The following is an 18,031-nucleotide window of genomic DNA, read 5'->3' as shown; positions in this document are numbered from 1 at the left end:
CGATGCAGGACGGGAATGGTCGGTGCTGTTCACGAGCCAACTCACGGCGGGGAGATGCGCTTATTGCCCACCTGTTGATTTTTTGATTTGGCTTAGAGCATTCGGTACCCGTACAACCGATTTTTGAACTTTTCCCAATGAATAGGAATGTCACAGGTTGGTAGAACGGTCACAGGTCATCACATTTGACAGTTCTCGAATGCTATGATGTGGATCATTGTGGATTAACGAGCTTAAACGATAGTCATCGAACCCTGAAGGTCTTTCTGAACATTGAGATTCACTGATGTCGAAACAATCCTCCTCAAAACGTGAAAACCGTTTCCTTGCTGTGCTCTGCCCAACGGCATTATCCTCATCCACGGCGCTAATGTTTCTGGCTGCCTTCGCTGCTGCTTAAGGCGCTCAGTCCGGAACCGCGCGACTGCTACGGTCGCAGGTTCGAATCCTGCCTCGGGCATGGATGCGTGTGATGTCCTTAGGTTAGTTAGGTTTAAGTAGTTCTAAGTTCTAGGGGACTGATGGCCACAGATGTTAAGTCCCATAGTGCACAGAGCCATTTGAACCATTTTTTTGCCTTCGCTGCTGTCACCCCTCCATTGAACTCAAACAGAAGAATATGTAGGAAATGTTCCGATTTCTCCACTTGGCCTTCATTTTCTAGCGTCCACAGCATCACTCGCTATCTACAAATGACAAAATTACAATACTTTCAAAATGATGGAGCACAGCATCAATCGTCCTTTCCTTTCAGGCTTTATTAAAGCAAATCTTAATTTCGGCTAGTAACTAGCCATTATCAACGTAGTATTTCAGAGTTTTAATACATATCCTAGTCCGCTAGTACGCTGTTGTTGGGTTCCTGTAAAAGTTCATTCAAGACAAGTAGTATTGAATGAACTTGACAGGACCCCGAACAAGAGGGTACTGACGTACTAGAACATGTATTAAAACTCTGAAATACTTCGTTGATAATGGCTAGTTACTAGCTGAAAGCTAAATTTGCTTTAATAAAACCTGAAAGCAAAGGACGACTGATGCTGTGCTCCATCATTTTGAAAGTGGTATCACAATCGTCTAATGCATTCCACATTCATAATAGAAGATAACTTGAAAACGACAATTTAAAAATTCAGATTGCAACAGTGAACTACAAATAAAAAATGACAATCGAGAAGTAAACCGATAGCAACCAGAATACCAACACGCAAAACAAAAACGCTATGAACTTACGCAGCGAAGCAACTTACGGCAGTTAATAAAGGCAAGTCATCCGATCCAGACTGTATACCAGTTATGCTCTTGTCGGAGTTTGCTAACGAAATAGCTCCATGTTTAGCAACGATATATAAGCGCTCACTCAATGAAAGATCGGCACTTAAGGACTGGAAAGTTGCATATATCATACCAATACGCAAGACATGAAACTGAAGAAATCCGCTGAATTACAGACCCATACCACTGACATCGATTATTAGGAGTTTGGAGCATTACTAGGTTCGAAAATTATGAATTACTTCAAAAAAAGATCTATTAGACCGTAACATCTAACCAACAGGGATTCATAAAACATCGCTCTTGTGAATTGCAACTGGCCTTTAATTCACAAAAAATCACATGTGCTATCGACAGGGGATCTCAAATTAATTCCGTATCTCTAGATTTCCAGAAGGCTTCTGACACCGTTTCTCACAACCATTTCCCAATCAAATTGCATGCCTATGGATCGTCTGATCACCTGCGTCCATTCATGTCTATTGTGCATTCGGACGGACTTGGGCAATTCCAGCAGGACAATACGACACACCACACGTACAGAATTGCTACAGAATGGCTCCAGGAAAACTCTTCTGAGTTTAAACACTTCCGCTGGCCACCAAACTCCCCGACATATCTGGGATGCCTTGCAATATGCTGTTCAGAAGAGATTTCCACCCCTTCGTACTGTTACGGATTTATGGGCAGCCCTGCAGGATTCATGGTGTCAGTTCCCTCCAGCACTACTTCAGACATTAGTCGAGTCCATACCACGACGTATTGCGTCACTTCTGCGTGCTTGCGGGGGCCCTACACAGTATTAGACAGATGTACCATTTTCCTTGGCTCTTCAGTGTATAAGAGCGGTCGATGACATACAGGGTGTCCGAAAAGTCTTTCCCTGATTACATAAATTGATAACTCAGGCTAGAAGTAAGATACAAATATGAAACTGGTGTCTAATTCTTTACAAACCAGCAACGTTTTTTTCCACACATCAGTAGACTTCCACATGAGCACCCTCGGTAGCACGTAGCACATCTAGGCGATATTCAATTTCCGTCCACACATTAGCCAACATCACTGGAGGGATCGATTCGACGACTGTGATTATCCGTTGCCGCAGGGCTTCAAGATCTGGTACACGTGTTCGGTAGACCTCGTCCTTGACATAACCCAAAAAAAGAAGTCTAATGGGGTTATGTCAGGAGAGCGTGGAGGCCAAACCGTTGGCCCATCACGACCAATCCATCGCCCAGGAAACGTCATATCGAGATAGGCACGGACGTCCAAACCCTAATGAGGCGGTGCACCGTCTTACTGAAACAAGACATCGGGGTGATACTGAAGCAGCTGAGGAACAGCATACAGTTGCAACATGTGCAGTTACACTGCAGATGTGATGGTAGCCTCAGCGAAGAAGAATGGCCCGATAATTCTATCGTGCAATAGCGCGCACCAAACATTCACCTTTGGACTGCCTCTGGTGCACTCCATGAGCTCGCCAAATGCGCACATTATGGGAATTCACTACTCCACTGACAAAAAAGGTCGCTTCGTCGGAGAAGGCAATTCGTCTGAGATAACCATCATCGTCCTCAATACGTGATAGCATTTCGACCGCAGTCATATCGACGTGTACTGTCATTGGGCAACAAGGCCTGAACGATTTGCACTTTGTATGCACGAAACAATACACGTTTGTGTAAAATGTCATGGAGAGAGCTTTTTGGCATCTGTAATTCACGTGAGGTCCTGCGCACCGATTTCTTCGGACTTCGCAGAAAAGACTGCCTTACAGCTTCCACCCTGTCTGCTGAGGTTCTTGGTCGACCAGATCTCGGAAGGTCAGCAACCGATCCTGTGTTCTTGAACTTCTCATACCAGGCTTTAATGCTCTTGACATCAGGTGGATTCCTTCCAAATGTTGTCTGGAAGTGTCTCTGCACTGTGGTTGGTGATCGTGTCTCATGGTACCACAGGACACACTGTGCCTTCTCCTGACTGGTTAACATGGCTTCTTGGGCACTGGATCTCATCCACTAATTACGTACTGCGAACCTAAAACAGAAAAAAAAATTTATAGTTGTAAACAATTCGACACAAGTTTCATATTTGTATCTTAATGAATTAAAACGGGAATTAATGCAATTTTTGACAGACAGACAGAAAGACTTTTCGGACACCCTGTATGACGTGTGTCTCACAGGATTGAAAATCATATGTTTTGGTTCCTAGGACTCCACTAGAACGTGCCTTTGTAGTCCGGTACAGTAGGATCTACATGCTGTACTTAATTGTCTTGTCGTGCCTCATACTGAGCAGAGTAGAAGACATCAACCATGAAGTAATAGTACTAATGTAATGTACAGCTTTCATGGTGCCTTCAGTGAGAAAGACAAGTCCGAGACAGCTCAGATTTCACTGCTAACAAGGGGATGCCACGATGTTCGGATCACAGATTAGCTTCAAACTTTGTACACTTTTTGTAGTCCGTTAGGACAACGTAACGTGCAAGTGGTAAGGCGTACTACTTCAGGTGCTTTGAGAAAATCGAAAAAGAAGTTTTACGCGGCACTGATGTGCCGGTACGTTGCGACTGTGCGCGAAATGGCGGCGTTCATGAGGTTATGGTTCACAAGCGACGCAGTCGATGGATCGCTGGATATAGCCCCGATCACCTTTTTTTAAAATTTATGTTTTTTTCAACTCTAGTCATATTATTTCATGCATATTACATTTGAAAGATATTATGATCAAAGGACACGATTATTTGCACGAACTTTTTATTGCATTTCCAATGTTATTTGGTTATTTGCTGATTGTTAGTATAACAACAAATATTATATTTATAGCTTGCGACAATTAAACAACAAAACGCATAAAGTTCTCCTGAAAACGTATGCCTGTCGTGATTTCTGAAATCTCGTATATGTGCAACAAGATAAGGTACAGGAAACTGCTTTCCTTTCTGCACGCTTCGATCTGCAGACACAGGTTTCGAGGACAAGGGACAGGCTTGTAAAGCCCACCATCTATAAATAGAGGTGTAAATAATTTTATTCAATAATACAATCAGTTACAATACGCTAGAATATGAGGGTAATGTACGATTAGTCGTCTGAAGAGCTTTCGACATTACAAGTTGCAGAACGATATTTTTCTTACAGACCCGGTAAACGTGAATTAAAACAGGAATTAATGCAATTTTTGACAGTTTCAGAAACTTAGCTTTATTCATATTATTTGGGTGGAAACCATGTAACATTTTCGTATATATCGGTGCCGGAAATAGGCGATGTATGATTGATTCTGCTAAAATAGAATCCCCCCGATAAGCCATTTCTCGTTCGTTGTCAATCAAATATGAACAAGTCTGAAAGCGTTTGATAAAGTGTTTAACTTGCCTGTAAAAATAAAAGTACGATAATATTTGTTCTAATTGTAAAAATTGATAGGTAGCGAAATAAAACTGAAAATTCAACAAAAGTTCATGCAGACACACGTGTCTTTTCTTCATATTACTTTTCGAATGTAATATGCATTACATAATGTGCCTAGTGTAGAAAAAATTATAAATTAAAAAAAGACATTAGTGGTGCTCGACCCAGCGATCCACGGATTAAGGAGCTTGAGCGCTAGCCAGATAACCGCCGCCAATTCGTGCTCAGGATCTCAACGCACAAATACATCAGTGGCGCGTAAAATTTGTATTGCGATTTTCCCGAAATTGCCTAAGTAATACGACTTACTACAAGCATCTTATGTTGTCCTAATGGACTATTAAAAGTGCACGAAGTCTGAAGAAAATCCGTGATCCGAACGTCGGGGATTCCCCTTGTAAGACTGCGAAATAGGGACGGAAGGGGCGGGGTGGGGGGGCTTGGGTTTGTTTAATACCTGATCTCTTTAATAATATGACTCCCAAGCTCAATAAGTAGTGACACGATATATAGATGAAACATGTTATTCATACTTGAAATGTAGCTACCTTTTTGGTTATACCGGTTGCTTTGCGGCTTTTAGACGATTAAGGTATTTTTTTTTTTTTCAGTAGACGACATTTGATGGGATCCATGATTGTATACTACATAACACAACGTTTTTAAAATTTTGCAACCATTTTTTCTCAGTTACTACTTCTGTTATGCTTTATTATATCCTTATCTATGCTGTATAAAAATGAATATTTGTCTGTCTGTTCGGAACGTAACATCTCAAACACTAATAGCCCTACTTGCGCGCGACTTTTTGCTAAGAGATCAGCATTGACTGGGAAGATTACAGCAATACAGTTTTACCAGGAATAATTTACCGGTTTTCCGTTAACACCAACTGCGAGAAAGACAATGCTACAATTTTCGACGTTACAAAAATCATCAATGGCTTTACGAACGTGCTATTTTGTTAGCAAAAAACCGACGTCACTGCAATGAAGTACTCCATCCATGGACAAACTGCGAGCCAGTCTGCCTCCAACAAATCGATTGACAGCCTCGTGTATGTGAACGGTATTTTAAACGATCCGACTGAGTTTTGAATTCGTTGCTTCTTCCTAGGGATGGGAAAAACCGATCGCATAGAACCGATACCGTTATTTTGGTTTTGAATAGCCGGCATTTTTTGGTATTTGTTTGGTCTCGGTTATAACGTGTTTTTTTTTTAAATTTTACTAGTAATCGAGTAAAAATCCTTGATGTCAATTAGCCATAGCAGCAGTGCTACAATTTTTCTTTTTTTTTTTATCTCGGAAATATCAAAAGAAGGAGGAAACTGTGATACACCTAATAAATTAAAAATTAAACATCAATACATTCATAGCATACAGTAAAAACAGAAAGTAGCTGGTCTACTGTACTGAATGCGTCTACATAATACGGTTCTACCTGGTTGCAGTCTTCGAAACCGGAAAAATTAACACGAAAAACAGAGTTCTTCAACCTCGGTTTTCACCCTTTACCATAGACTATTCTTCAGTCTGGAACCGCTCGAATCCTGCCTCGGGCATGGATGTGAGTGATGTCCTTAGGTTAGTTAGGTTCAAGTAGTTCTATGTTTTGGGGTACTGACGACCTCAGATGTTAAGTTCCATAGTGCTCAGAGCCATAGACTATTCGTAACGCTCAAATACTAGTTTGATCCCCGATTACAACATGATTTTTGAACAGATTTCAAAAAAATAGAATCAGTAGGAGAATACTGGCGACTTTTGTAGTAATTAACCATCTATTACTTTTTGAGAAAAGCAGCGAACGATAGACGAACTATGTTTCCTTTTATCTGCCTACTTGATTTAATATTTTGATTAGATGTATCTTGAAACTCCCCTCCATCCGATCAGGCCTCGGAAGTGCGAGTTAAAATCCCAAAGATGTTCGGGCCAACATGCGGTTCCTCTTCACCGAAATGTCTTAGCTCAAAATCGTCTAGGGGTTCAACCGCACGTGTCGCATTACAAGCCATAAATTAGACACTTGTGACCCTTTGGTTAAATTGTCTGGCGGATGGCAAGTTTGCGAAATACAAAGTTAATATAACATACAGTAATAGTAATAATGATATCGGGAACTAAATTTACGACCCATACATGATGTAGTCCACAAAGTTGCAATTTGGTTAGAATGATGTTTATTCCGAAAGCAAACTAGTAGCGAAAGTGGTCGTATTTAGAGTTACTATTACACTCAAGCGCACATCCATTTGACACATTTCGATCATTCACAATCTCATCGCGAAATGCAAGTCTAATATTCCACCTCGTTATCTTCACGAAAAGTTAGAGGTGACACCAGCCGCGCGGCTGCTCACCGCTCAAAGTCCCGTGACACCATACAACCCGAAAGTTTCTAAGTCGTTTCACTCCCTAGCTGCCTAAAGACCGACTGTCCGTTTTCGCGTCTCAATCCAAACTGTACCCTTTGGTGTCTGCAGCCGATCTGTCCCTCTGCCCGTCAACGGCGGCGTCCCCCGCGTGCCGAACATTGTCGCTCAACTGACTAGGGCAGTTCCCTTTCCTGAAGCCGTCCATCTGACTGGCTACACCTTATTTTACGTTATTTTACATTTTAACATATTTAAATAATCAAAGCTTGACGCTTTCACGTTCTACATAAGTGACAATTATATTCATTGTTAATTTCTTGTACATAAAGCCAATACAATTTCCTTCTTAACTTTGAATGTTACGGCCAATAGCTTTGCACCAGTGTGCTTCCTGATAAATAAATAAAGATCAAAAGTAACTATTATGCACTAAATTTTACAACAAATATTCTATTACCTAATCATTCAATAAGGTGTCATGCTGTCTTCGATCACTGTGTTTTGTGTGGAGGAAATGACGATCTGATGCTTAACTGTAAATCCTGATAATTTAAATTTACTATATCTTTTAAAGGAATAAAGTTACAGAGTTGATATTTACAATGTTTGTTATCTTAATGATGCTCTTCTATATGAAATATCGATTGTTAAGATCGACCAAAACGTTCAGACTTTAGCATTCAGGTCTTCATTACAAAAGTTGTTAATTTCACCTTAACAGTAAATCCTAAACTATTATAGATATGATCAATATTCAGGTTGTATTGGGATCGCCATGAAAATTTATGGAGGATGGTAGATTAAAATTACTGTGGCTCTTTCCCTGCCTTACTACAGAATTAAATAGTTTTCATAAATGTTTCCCTTTATGGCCGATCTTAGGTCCGCCATATTTAACACTGCTACGTCTCCTTTGCCACAAAAGCCTTCTACTGGGTTTCCCTATGACGTAGGTTCTGCCGGGCGCTGTGACCGAGCCTTTCTACGCGCTTTACTCCGGAACCACGCTGCTGCTACGGTCGCAGGTTCGAATCCTGCCTCGGCCATGGATATATGTGATGTCCTTAGGTTAACATAGTTCTAAGTCTAGGGGAGTGATGACCTCAGATTTTAAGTCCCATAGTGCTTAGAGCCATTTGAAGCATTTGAACGTAGGTTCTCGTTTGTCTCACTTGTACACTACAGCGCTTGGGCATCAACAGACAATAGACGCCTGTGAGTCTCGTGCTAAATCTGCGCCCTTTGTGGCGTGCAGTCCTGGACGACAGGGTTCGTTTCACAATTCCTGTAGGCTTACTCTTTCGGCCATATATTTAAATGAGAGCGCAATGCTCGTTAACTTACAGAAGGCCCAATGGTACCGACCAACCACCGTGTCATCCTGAGCCGACAGGCATCACTGGATGTGGATGTGGAGGGGCATGTAGTTATCACAACGCTCTCTCCACCGTTGTCAGTTTTCGCGACCGGAGCCGCCACTTCTCCGTCAAACAGCTCCTCAACTAGCCACACGAGGACTCAACGCACCCCGCTTGCCACCAGCGCTTTGCAGAGTCGGACGGTCACCTATCCAAGTGCTAGCCAAGTCCGATAGCGCTTAACTTCTGTGATCTGACGGGAACCCGCGATAACACTGCAGCAAGGCCGCTGGCTCATCTTGAAGATGAAGGAATCAAAATTTTTCAATCGTTGTTCGATTTTACGTTTATTACAGGAAATAACAGGAATAAAAAATCGAAAATCGGTTGTGTTCAGAAACTGGTTATTCTGAGCGGTTTTAACAGTCTGGTTCAACTCGCGTGGGTTGTTTCAGCGATAACCGCCATCCCTAGCTCTTCCTGGTGTCCCACTGCATGCATTGTCACTCAAAATTATCACTCAGAATCGGAGCACCAATAATTCTTTTGCGCAACAGTAATCGAATTTGACTGCGCAACGGGACCAGGCTTGCCGTCGGAAAACTTACGCCAAACATCACTGAGGCGGCAATTCCGGACGGCAAGTCAAACAGAGATGTGTTCATTCCACCTGTTCCTATGATTCACATCGACCTGTCATTTCATTTCAAATGCCTAAAGCTCCCCGTTCGTGTAGCATTAGCAACGACCATCAACAAAGCACAAGGTCAACCGCTTCAAGTGTGCGGATTAAATCTGAAAAATCCTTAGTTTTCACGAGGTCAGTTATATGTTGTATGCTCACGAGTAGAACGTTTATTTGTTTTTTCACAAGACGAAAAGGCAAAAAATATTTATATCCCAAAGCGCTAGAATAAAGTTATCCACATATAACGCAATGAAGAAGAAATCGTCAATCTTTTGTGATTCTTCACTTTCTCCCGGCGTATTTCTTGCTCGAACAGTCCACGGGTGTACTGCCGGTCCATAGCGTCCAACGGGCACAATATTTTGGCGATCAGACATGTCGTCATCGTCAGCGCACCTGACGATGGCGACATATTTGATCGCCGAAATATTGTGCCCGTTGGTCACTATGGACTGGCAGGACACCCGTGGACTGTTCGAGCATCAATGTTTTATTTATTTTCTGCATATTTATTTTCTGCATATTTAAGTGTCCGCTTCGTTTATATGTATATACCGTGCTTCCAATAAATCACAAAATAATTGTTGTTTCTTTATATACCACGTATATGGCTGCTTCCTTTATGTGAATATACTTCCAATAAATCACAAAATAATTGAAATAAGCATTGCACGATATGTGAGGCACTAGCCAGCAGATAATTTGCCACTGAATGTTTTATTGGTGTCTACATGTTTCACCTGTTCATGCTAAATACCATCAGTCCTCTATAAAATCAAGGAAATAATTTAATTATACATATCTTGAGAGGAAATTTGTAGTGTGTTTTGGTAATTTATTTAAATTATCCAGCTATTTACAAGTATATGGTAGTGTGTTTTTTTACATTCATCTTTAAGTACTTATATAGTAGATGCACATAATACATATAGAAGAAAACATAGATACATAAAAAGAACATAAAACTGCCAAGAATCACTACAAATTCTCCCCTAAAATATGTGTAATTACATTATTTCCTTGATTTTACAGACCACTGACGATGTACTTCTGTATACAGTAGATGCACATAATACATACAGAAAAAAACATTGATACATAAAAAGGACATAAAATTGCCAAGAATCACTACAAATACTCCCCTAAAATATGTGTAATTAATTTATTTCCTTGATTTTATAGACCACTGCTGATGTTTAGCATGAATAGGTGGAATATGTTTGGTAAACACAAATAAAAGATTCAATTGTAAACGACGAAATCTTTCTATCTATACGCACCATAATTTTGGTAGATGTTATAAAAAGGTATTTTTCTTAGACAACTTTTATTTTTTATCTTGAGCCGCATCCATGTATACTTGGGTGAAATAAAGGATGCAACTTAACACCCAGAGGACGACGAAAGATAATTAGAGACGTTGCAGCACTTCGAAATGCGCAAGAGTGGTGAAGGAAATCGGCAGTATCCTTTAGAAAGGAACTATTGCGATACTTGACGAAAGAAAATTAGAAAAAACGATGGGACACCGAGTTCTGGAGGAAGGGGCGGGGATTTGATGGATCTCTTAAGGTGATTCATGACGCTCAGCGCTTGCAGGATGTGACGCGTTGTGTGGCGAATGTCTTTCGGATCTCTCGCGCCTCATTTGTTATCGTTGGCCACTACAGGGTAGAAAATTCCACTCGCATATCTAACTCAAACCTTGTCTGACAACATCTTTCGCCTTACTATTCCTCATAACACAGATAACTATAATGAAGCGCCAAATAAATTATTATAGACAAGCGAATTCAAATACAGAGATATGTAAACAGGTAGAATACGGCGCTGCGGTCAGCAACGCCTATACAAGTCAAGTGTCTGGTGCAGTTATTACATACGTTATGCCTGCTACAATGGCAGGTTATCAAGATTTGAGTGAGTTTGAACGTGGTGTTATATTCGGCGACGGGCGATGGGTCCCAGCACCTCAGAGATAGCGGTGAAGTGTGATCAGGAAGCCGGCCGGAGTGGCCGTGCGGTTCTAGGCGCTACAGTCTGGAGCCGAGCGACCGCTACGGTCGCAGGTTCGAATCCTGCCTCGGGCATGGATGTGTGTGATGTCCTTAGGTTAGTTGAGTTTAATTAGTTCTAAGTTCTAGGCGACTGATGACCTCAGAAGTTAAGTCGCATAGTGCTCAGAGCCATTTGAACCATTTTTGTGATCAGGAATCCGGTAAAACTTCCAAACTCCGACATTGCAGCGGCCGGAAAAAGATCCTACAAGAACGGGACCAACGACGACCGAAGAGAATCGTTCAGCGTGTCAGAAGTTCAACCCTTCCGCAAGCTGCTGTAGATTCCAAAAATGGTTCAAATGGCTCTGAGCACAATGGGACTTAACATCTGAGGTCATCAGTCCCCTAGAACTTAGAACTACGTAAACCTAACTAACCTAAGGACATCACACACATCCATGCCCGATGCAGAATTCGAACCTTCACCCGTAGCTGTCGCGCGGTTCTGGACTGAAGCGCCTAGAACCACTCGGCCAGCGCGGCCGGCTATGTAGATTTCAATGCTGGGTCATCAACAAGTGTCATCGTGCAAACCATTCAACGAAACATCATTGATATGGGCGTTCGGAGCCGGAGACCCACTGGTGTACCCTTGATGACTGCACGACCCAAAGCTTTACGCCTCGCATGAGCCGGCCGCTGTGGCCGAGCGGTTCTAGCCGGCCTGTGTGGCCGAGCGGTTCTAGGCGCTTCAGTCTGGAACCGCGCGAACGCTACGGTCGCAGGTTCGAATCCTGCCTCGGGCATTGATGTGTGCTGTTCTTAAGTTATTTCGTTTTAAGTACTTCTAAGTTCTAGGGGACTGATGACCTCAGATGTTAAGTCCCATAGTACTCAGAGCCATTTGAACCATTTTGAGCCTCACATGAGCCCGTCAACACCGACTTTGGTCTGTTGATGACTGGAACCATGCTGTCTGGTCGTACGAATCTCGTTTCAAATTGTATCGAGAGGATGGACGTGTACGGGTATGGAGACAACCTCATGAATCCATGGACCCTGCATGTCAGCAGGGGACTGTTCAAGCTCGTGGAGGTTCTGTAATGGAGTGGGGTGTGTGCAGTTTTAGTGATATCGGACCCCTGATACGTCTAGATACGGCTCTGACAGGTGACACGTACGTAAGCACCCTGTCTGATCATCTGCATCCATTCATGTCCATTGTGTATTCCGACGGACGTGGGCAATTCCAGCAGGACAATGCTACACTCTACACGTCCAGAATTGCTACAGAGTTGCTCCAGGACCACTCTTCTGAATTTAAAGACTTCCGCTGGCCACCAGACTCCCCAGAGATGAATATTATTGAGCATATCTGGGACGCCTTGCAACGTGCTGTTCAGAGGAGATCTCCACCCTCTCATACTCTTATGGATTTATGGACAGCCCTGCAGGATTCATAGTGTCAAGTCTCTCCAGCACTACTTCAGACGTTAGTAAAGTCCATGCCACGTCGTGTTGCGGCCCTTCTGCGTGCACGCGGAGCATCTATACGATGTTAGGAAGGTGTACCAGTTTCTTTGGCTTTTCAGTGTATTTATCATACTAATATCGATGCATTGATTGTACTACAAGCAAGGCAATCTACCTCAAATGGCAATTAAAGTGCGGTATGTGACCTTAACCTAAATAATGATAACTGTTGGAGGTTACTTGGTGAGCAAGAGTTGATCACAGTTAGAGAAAAGGGCCAAAGAGACACGCATCATTGCACATTGTAAATCCGAAGCTGAATTATACTCTCACAGCTCATCTGGGTGAAATATACTGACTCAGGTACTTCAGAATTTATAACCTTTTAATTAATGTGGTGCAAACTGAAAATAGAAGATGTATAGTAATACTGGAAAAACTGTTTCCAAAGACAGGCCATAACTTATTACGAAGCAATAGTACGACGGAAATCTCTGTATATCCTACCCTCAGTAAACGAGCGTTGGAGGTTACAAAAAAAAGGAAAAAGAAGAAAGCCCCACGATCAGGTCCTGAAGAATTCGCGATAGTCGACGGACCACAGTGTCACCAGTCATTCATCATCGAATGTGGCATGGAGTGGCATGGTATCAGCACCCCCGCAATCCCGGCCGTTGTCGACGTGTTGTCCTTGGAGCTGCTGAGAGCGGGATTAGCCGTGCGGTCAAAGGCGCTGCGGTCATAGACTGTGTGGCTGGCCCCGGCGGAGGTTCGAGTCCTCCCTCGGGCATGGGTGTGTGTGTTTGTCCTTAGGATAATTTAGGTTAAGTAGTGTGTCAGCTTAGGGACTGATGACCTTAGCAGTTAAGTCCCATAAGATATCACACACATCTGGAGCTGCTAACACTCAGTCAGGTGTTCCTCTACTGGAATCACAGGACTGAATTCACCCTGGTTCGGTCATCCCACCAAGGAAAATCCCTGGCAGAACCGGCAATTGAACCCGGTTCCCCCGCATAAGGGTCTGTGGTGATGACACTTGCCTGCGGACGCGGACGAACTCTAGAGGTAGGTGTGGGTTTCCCGCATTGCTGTCCTAGACGAAGATCTAGTGTAGGTGGTTTACCGTTGCCTCCCTCTGATGTGTTAACGTAGTTTCAAGTGTGTACGTTTGTAGTGTGGATAATAATGGCGTGTACCCGTAAAATGTACTTGTTGTTTTATTACGATTAATAGTAGTAGAAATCGTTGTAGATCTCTGGGGGTTTTCATTGACAAAACTTTAGAAGAGTTAAAAGATGCTTGTTCCTGCTGAATACGACTGCCTCAGTGTCTTCCACATCAGGCATCTCAAACTTTTTGTTATAATTTTAAATCGTTCATCAACCCTAAGTGCAATGGCCCTAACGAGTTCTACCCACAGAAAATGAAGTATTTGTTAATTGCTAGTTGGCAATAATCACTATGTGGACGATGTGGACTATTCTACACGATATTTTAAATCTACGTGACGATGCTATGTTGATTATATTTATATGTTTTGACGATGCCATTATGGCCGTATCACTTTAGGACGTGGTGTAAAAAAGGTACGTTATACCATATTTTATCTGTACATTTCCCTGATGTATGACAGTATATTGTGATACATATTGCTGTTTTATGTTGAAAGACACACTGCTCACTAGATGTATATATTTATAGATTTTTGATCTGAAGATGGTCATTACAGACTGAAACCGGTCATCGTCTTAAGAATTCATTTGTGATCAGAGACTGGAATAAAAAAAAAGTATTGAAGTCCTGATTTATACTGGAGAGATTGTAATCCAATCCTACGCAAGGTAACGCGATCTCGGTACAGCCTTAGGATGATGACTACGGGATCTATGCATGCACTTGGTACCGTTCTGATTTTTACTACCGACTACAGTTATGTGGAACTGGTAAACTGGTGATTTTAAACCAGCACTCCAAAATACAACATTATTAACCTTTTCTTGTCCAGCTGACATGGAATTTTATAATATGCGAATGTAAACTTAGTTCATCTAATTGTCCTGTACACATTCGCAGCAGAGTGACACTAAATGGGAGTGAGATAAGTGTGGAGTGTACTCTATGCACTGGGGAGACGGAAACTACATTGGAGTGGATGTCAATCGTGCAAATACGTGACTTACTCCGTTAAAGGAAACTGCGAGAAACGAAAGATAAGACTGACACTTTTGCAATGAAAGCTATAGAGCATTTACGAAGCAAACTGAAAGAGCCAAGTTAAAGTTCCGCTAATTAAAGCTTCGGTAGTTAATAAGAGGATGGGGTATTTCGAGAGAGAGTTATTTTAAAAGAACAAACCAGACACTCAAACGAGCTGAAACAACGATTCCAGATTGTCTCATAAATTAACTGTTATCCAAATGAGGAAAGATGAAAATACTGATGAACCTATTAATTACTTCGGAGCCCACAACTCATCGCCAACCACGCTTACAGTTGCTTGTTCCTCACCATTTCAGGGCACTGACTGTAACAGCTTCGGATGGCAGCCACCTCTGTTGTCTTCCATCACTCATCTGCTGTATCCGACATGAATCTATTTTGTGCATCACCCGAAGTTTATCGGAGTACCTTAGCAATGTATTAACTCCCAGTTACTCCCAACTTTTAAGTGACCATATAAGGAATGAAATTAATCTTCATAATCTCTGTAAGTTCCCAACTCAGTCTGATTGAACATTATACGAGTAATTACTGAAATATCTTACTGAACTTTCGTTCTCCCCCTAACACGACTGTCGTCTTCGTGTCTCCAAAGTTATCTCAACTCCACTCTTCGCGTCCCAAAACCTAACTCTACTTTTCGCGTCTCCAAAGCTATCTGCACTACAGCGACCAAGAGGGCACCTTTCCGGCGTTTTTTCACTGTCCACATTGACCAACTCACTGTCACGTTTTTCTGCGCGATAGTACAGGCCAGTCAGATTCCTAAAAGAAGGCTTAGGAATAGGCCTTACTTGGCGCCCTTTGCCACATGAGGAGGCTGGCATCCCACTATTGCGAGACCGCTTCATAAAGAGTGCCAGGTTGTCCTACGCCAAGGCAGAACACTCAGACAGCCGCATAATCAGGGAGCTGGGCGACCATGCCCACCATAGACCGACCATTCGTTGGCCTGACCTGCTGCGGAAGAAACGTCTCTTGACGTTCACAGAGGTCTATCCGATGAGAGATACCCAAACTTCCACTATTAGGTGTCAGCAGGAACAGCAGCTTGCTGCTTAACCTGCATGCGAACCTGGCTTAGAAAGCCAGAGATTTTGAGCGAGCGAGCGAGCCGAGAGAAACCTGCAAGAAGCATCGAGAAGCTTCTCTTTAGGAGTCCGATTGGCCAGTGAAACACCTCGACAGTAACTTTGGGGGGAACGTCCGTTTCGACACTGGCGCACGCCGACTGGGTGACGTAGGCCACGCCAGAATGTGCCGTTGAGCGCTCCTACAGGATTTTACTGTGTCCGCCCCTGCATAGTGTCACAAAAGATAAACGTTAACTCCCTGTGCTCCTTCCCCAAGACAGAGCAGAAATACGACCAAACATATTCATGCACTGCAGTCAACCGGCACAGAGCTGGGACTTGCTAAACAGAAAGGGGACTTAAAAATTAAGAAAAAAACGGAGGTTACGCGGACGCTCCTCTGGACACGGTATTATTTCGGAGAATTGAAAACAGGCAAAAATATAATATGATACAAAGGTAAACTAATCGATCGTAGAGTTAATGAAAGAGATGCGAAAGCAACGTATGTCTCACACTTGAACAATGTTGTGTAGGGTTTGTGTTGTTATGGATGAAGGGAAGGAAGTGGTTGAAACCTGGTATCTGAAAACAAACCACTCCTCTCGAACAGAACCAATGGAGCCGCCTAGCTTAACGTCAACATCAGACAGATGGAGCGTCATCATTGTCACATCAGATCGTCCCATGAGACACAGTGGACAGGTTAGGGATATAAGCTAGGACACTGGTTAAAAGACTGGTGATTAGGAACTGTACTCAACTACCTCTCCTCCCCTCGCCGCCCAAAAACTTATGATGAAAATTTGTTCCATCACCATGATTCGAATTTGTTACTTCCGAATCTAGCGCCACCGCACAAACGCGTGTTAGCAATCTCGACTACAGAGGTGGACAATGCGAGTGAATAAATAAAACTATTTAATCGCAGTTATTCAGAACAGGATATCGATGACTAATCTTTTCAGCAAACTTATTTTACCAATCAGCCTTAGGCGACTGATGTTTTAGTTAAGCAATGAAAGAAGTTTCCACTCTCCATCTTGAAGCTTTCCCGGTGTAATTAGTACTCCATGGTCCGTGTCCCAGTTACTAATAATACGACAGCGCACTACAGACACTTGTGAACATGCAGAAATCGGCTCCCCGGATAACATCATCTGGGAATGTACCATCAGCCAAGATGTTACAGACCAGGCCAGGAACTCATTTGGATATGCAGCAGTTTATAACATAATAAGGAATGAAGAACCGTGGCATAAGCTGACCTCGGTGACAGCTGAAATATCATTCTATGAGCTGCAAGCCCGCATAACTGAGAGACTACCAAGAAGAGACCAGACATCATGATAACGAGTCGCGCCGCAGTAGAACATCCACGTACAACAACCTTCTGGAAACAGTGACGAGCGTTGCATAAAAAACAGACGGAAAGAGAAAAACAGAATAAATGTATAAAATTAATACACACAAAGGAAATATAGATACACTGTCAGGCAAATAGGGCCATATAATAAGACCAATACATAAACAGATTACGAACACTAAATATAATCAGACCAAAAATTGGTGGCCTCAACGGCATTGTCGCTGGCCCACAAGAGGTCCTCCAGAGTGCAGGAAACTAAGCACCGAGGACAGCTGTACAGGTGCTTGGTGATTTGTTCGGCTCCACATGCTCATAAACTTGATGGTTCGGCAAGACGGTTCCATTTGGCCATATTATCCTTTGTTCTACCCAGCCCACTTCTTACTCTATTGAGAGACTTCCACGTTTACAATCGCAGGTTTTCACCCGGTGGGGTGGGGTGATTGTGAGGGGGTGGGGGGAGGGGGGAGTGCCTCCGAAGATGAGATATATGATACGTGCGTTTCTGGTTGTCCACACGTTTTGTGGTGCCACTGCCGGTGATGTACTCTCTTGGAGGCAAATTTTTAGGAACATCTTCCTACATCTCAGCCTGCTTGCGGGAGGTTGTCCACGCAGTGGATTCCACTTTGCTTCTGTCTGTGTTCACGGCAACTTCCCGTCTTATATCTGGTGAGCCTATCCACGCCAGGCTGTAGAGTTTGTAGGTACGCGTAGCTCTCAAGCATCTTGTTGTTATTCTGCATGTCTCATTGAGGGCAAACACC

General features: G+C 42.8%; 1 protein-coding gene across 1 annotated transcript in view; it reads left to right on the top strand.

Annotated features, from left to right (window-relative positions):
* Positions 1-18,031, top strand: part of LOC124776010 (uncharacterized transporter slc-17.2-like) — a 416,532-nt gene that overhangs the window by 299,404 nt on the left and 99,097 nt on the right. The gene's annotated exons all lie outside the window — the stretch shown is intronic.

This window comes from Schistocerca piceifrons, chromosome 2 (genome assembly GCF_021461385.2).
Source record: "Schistocerca piceifrons isolate TAMUIC-IGC-003096 chromosome 2, iqSchPice1.1, whole genome shotgun sequence".
Classification (NCBI taxonomy): Eukaryota; Metazoa; Arthropoda; class Insecta; order Orthoptera; family Acrididae; genus Schistocerca; species Schistocerca piceifrons.
The sequence above is the reverse complement of the archived record's forward strand: the minus strand, read 5'-3'. Positions and strand labels throughout refer to the sequence as shown.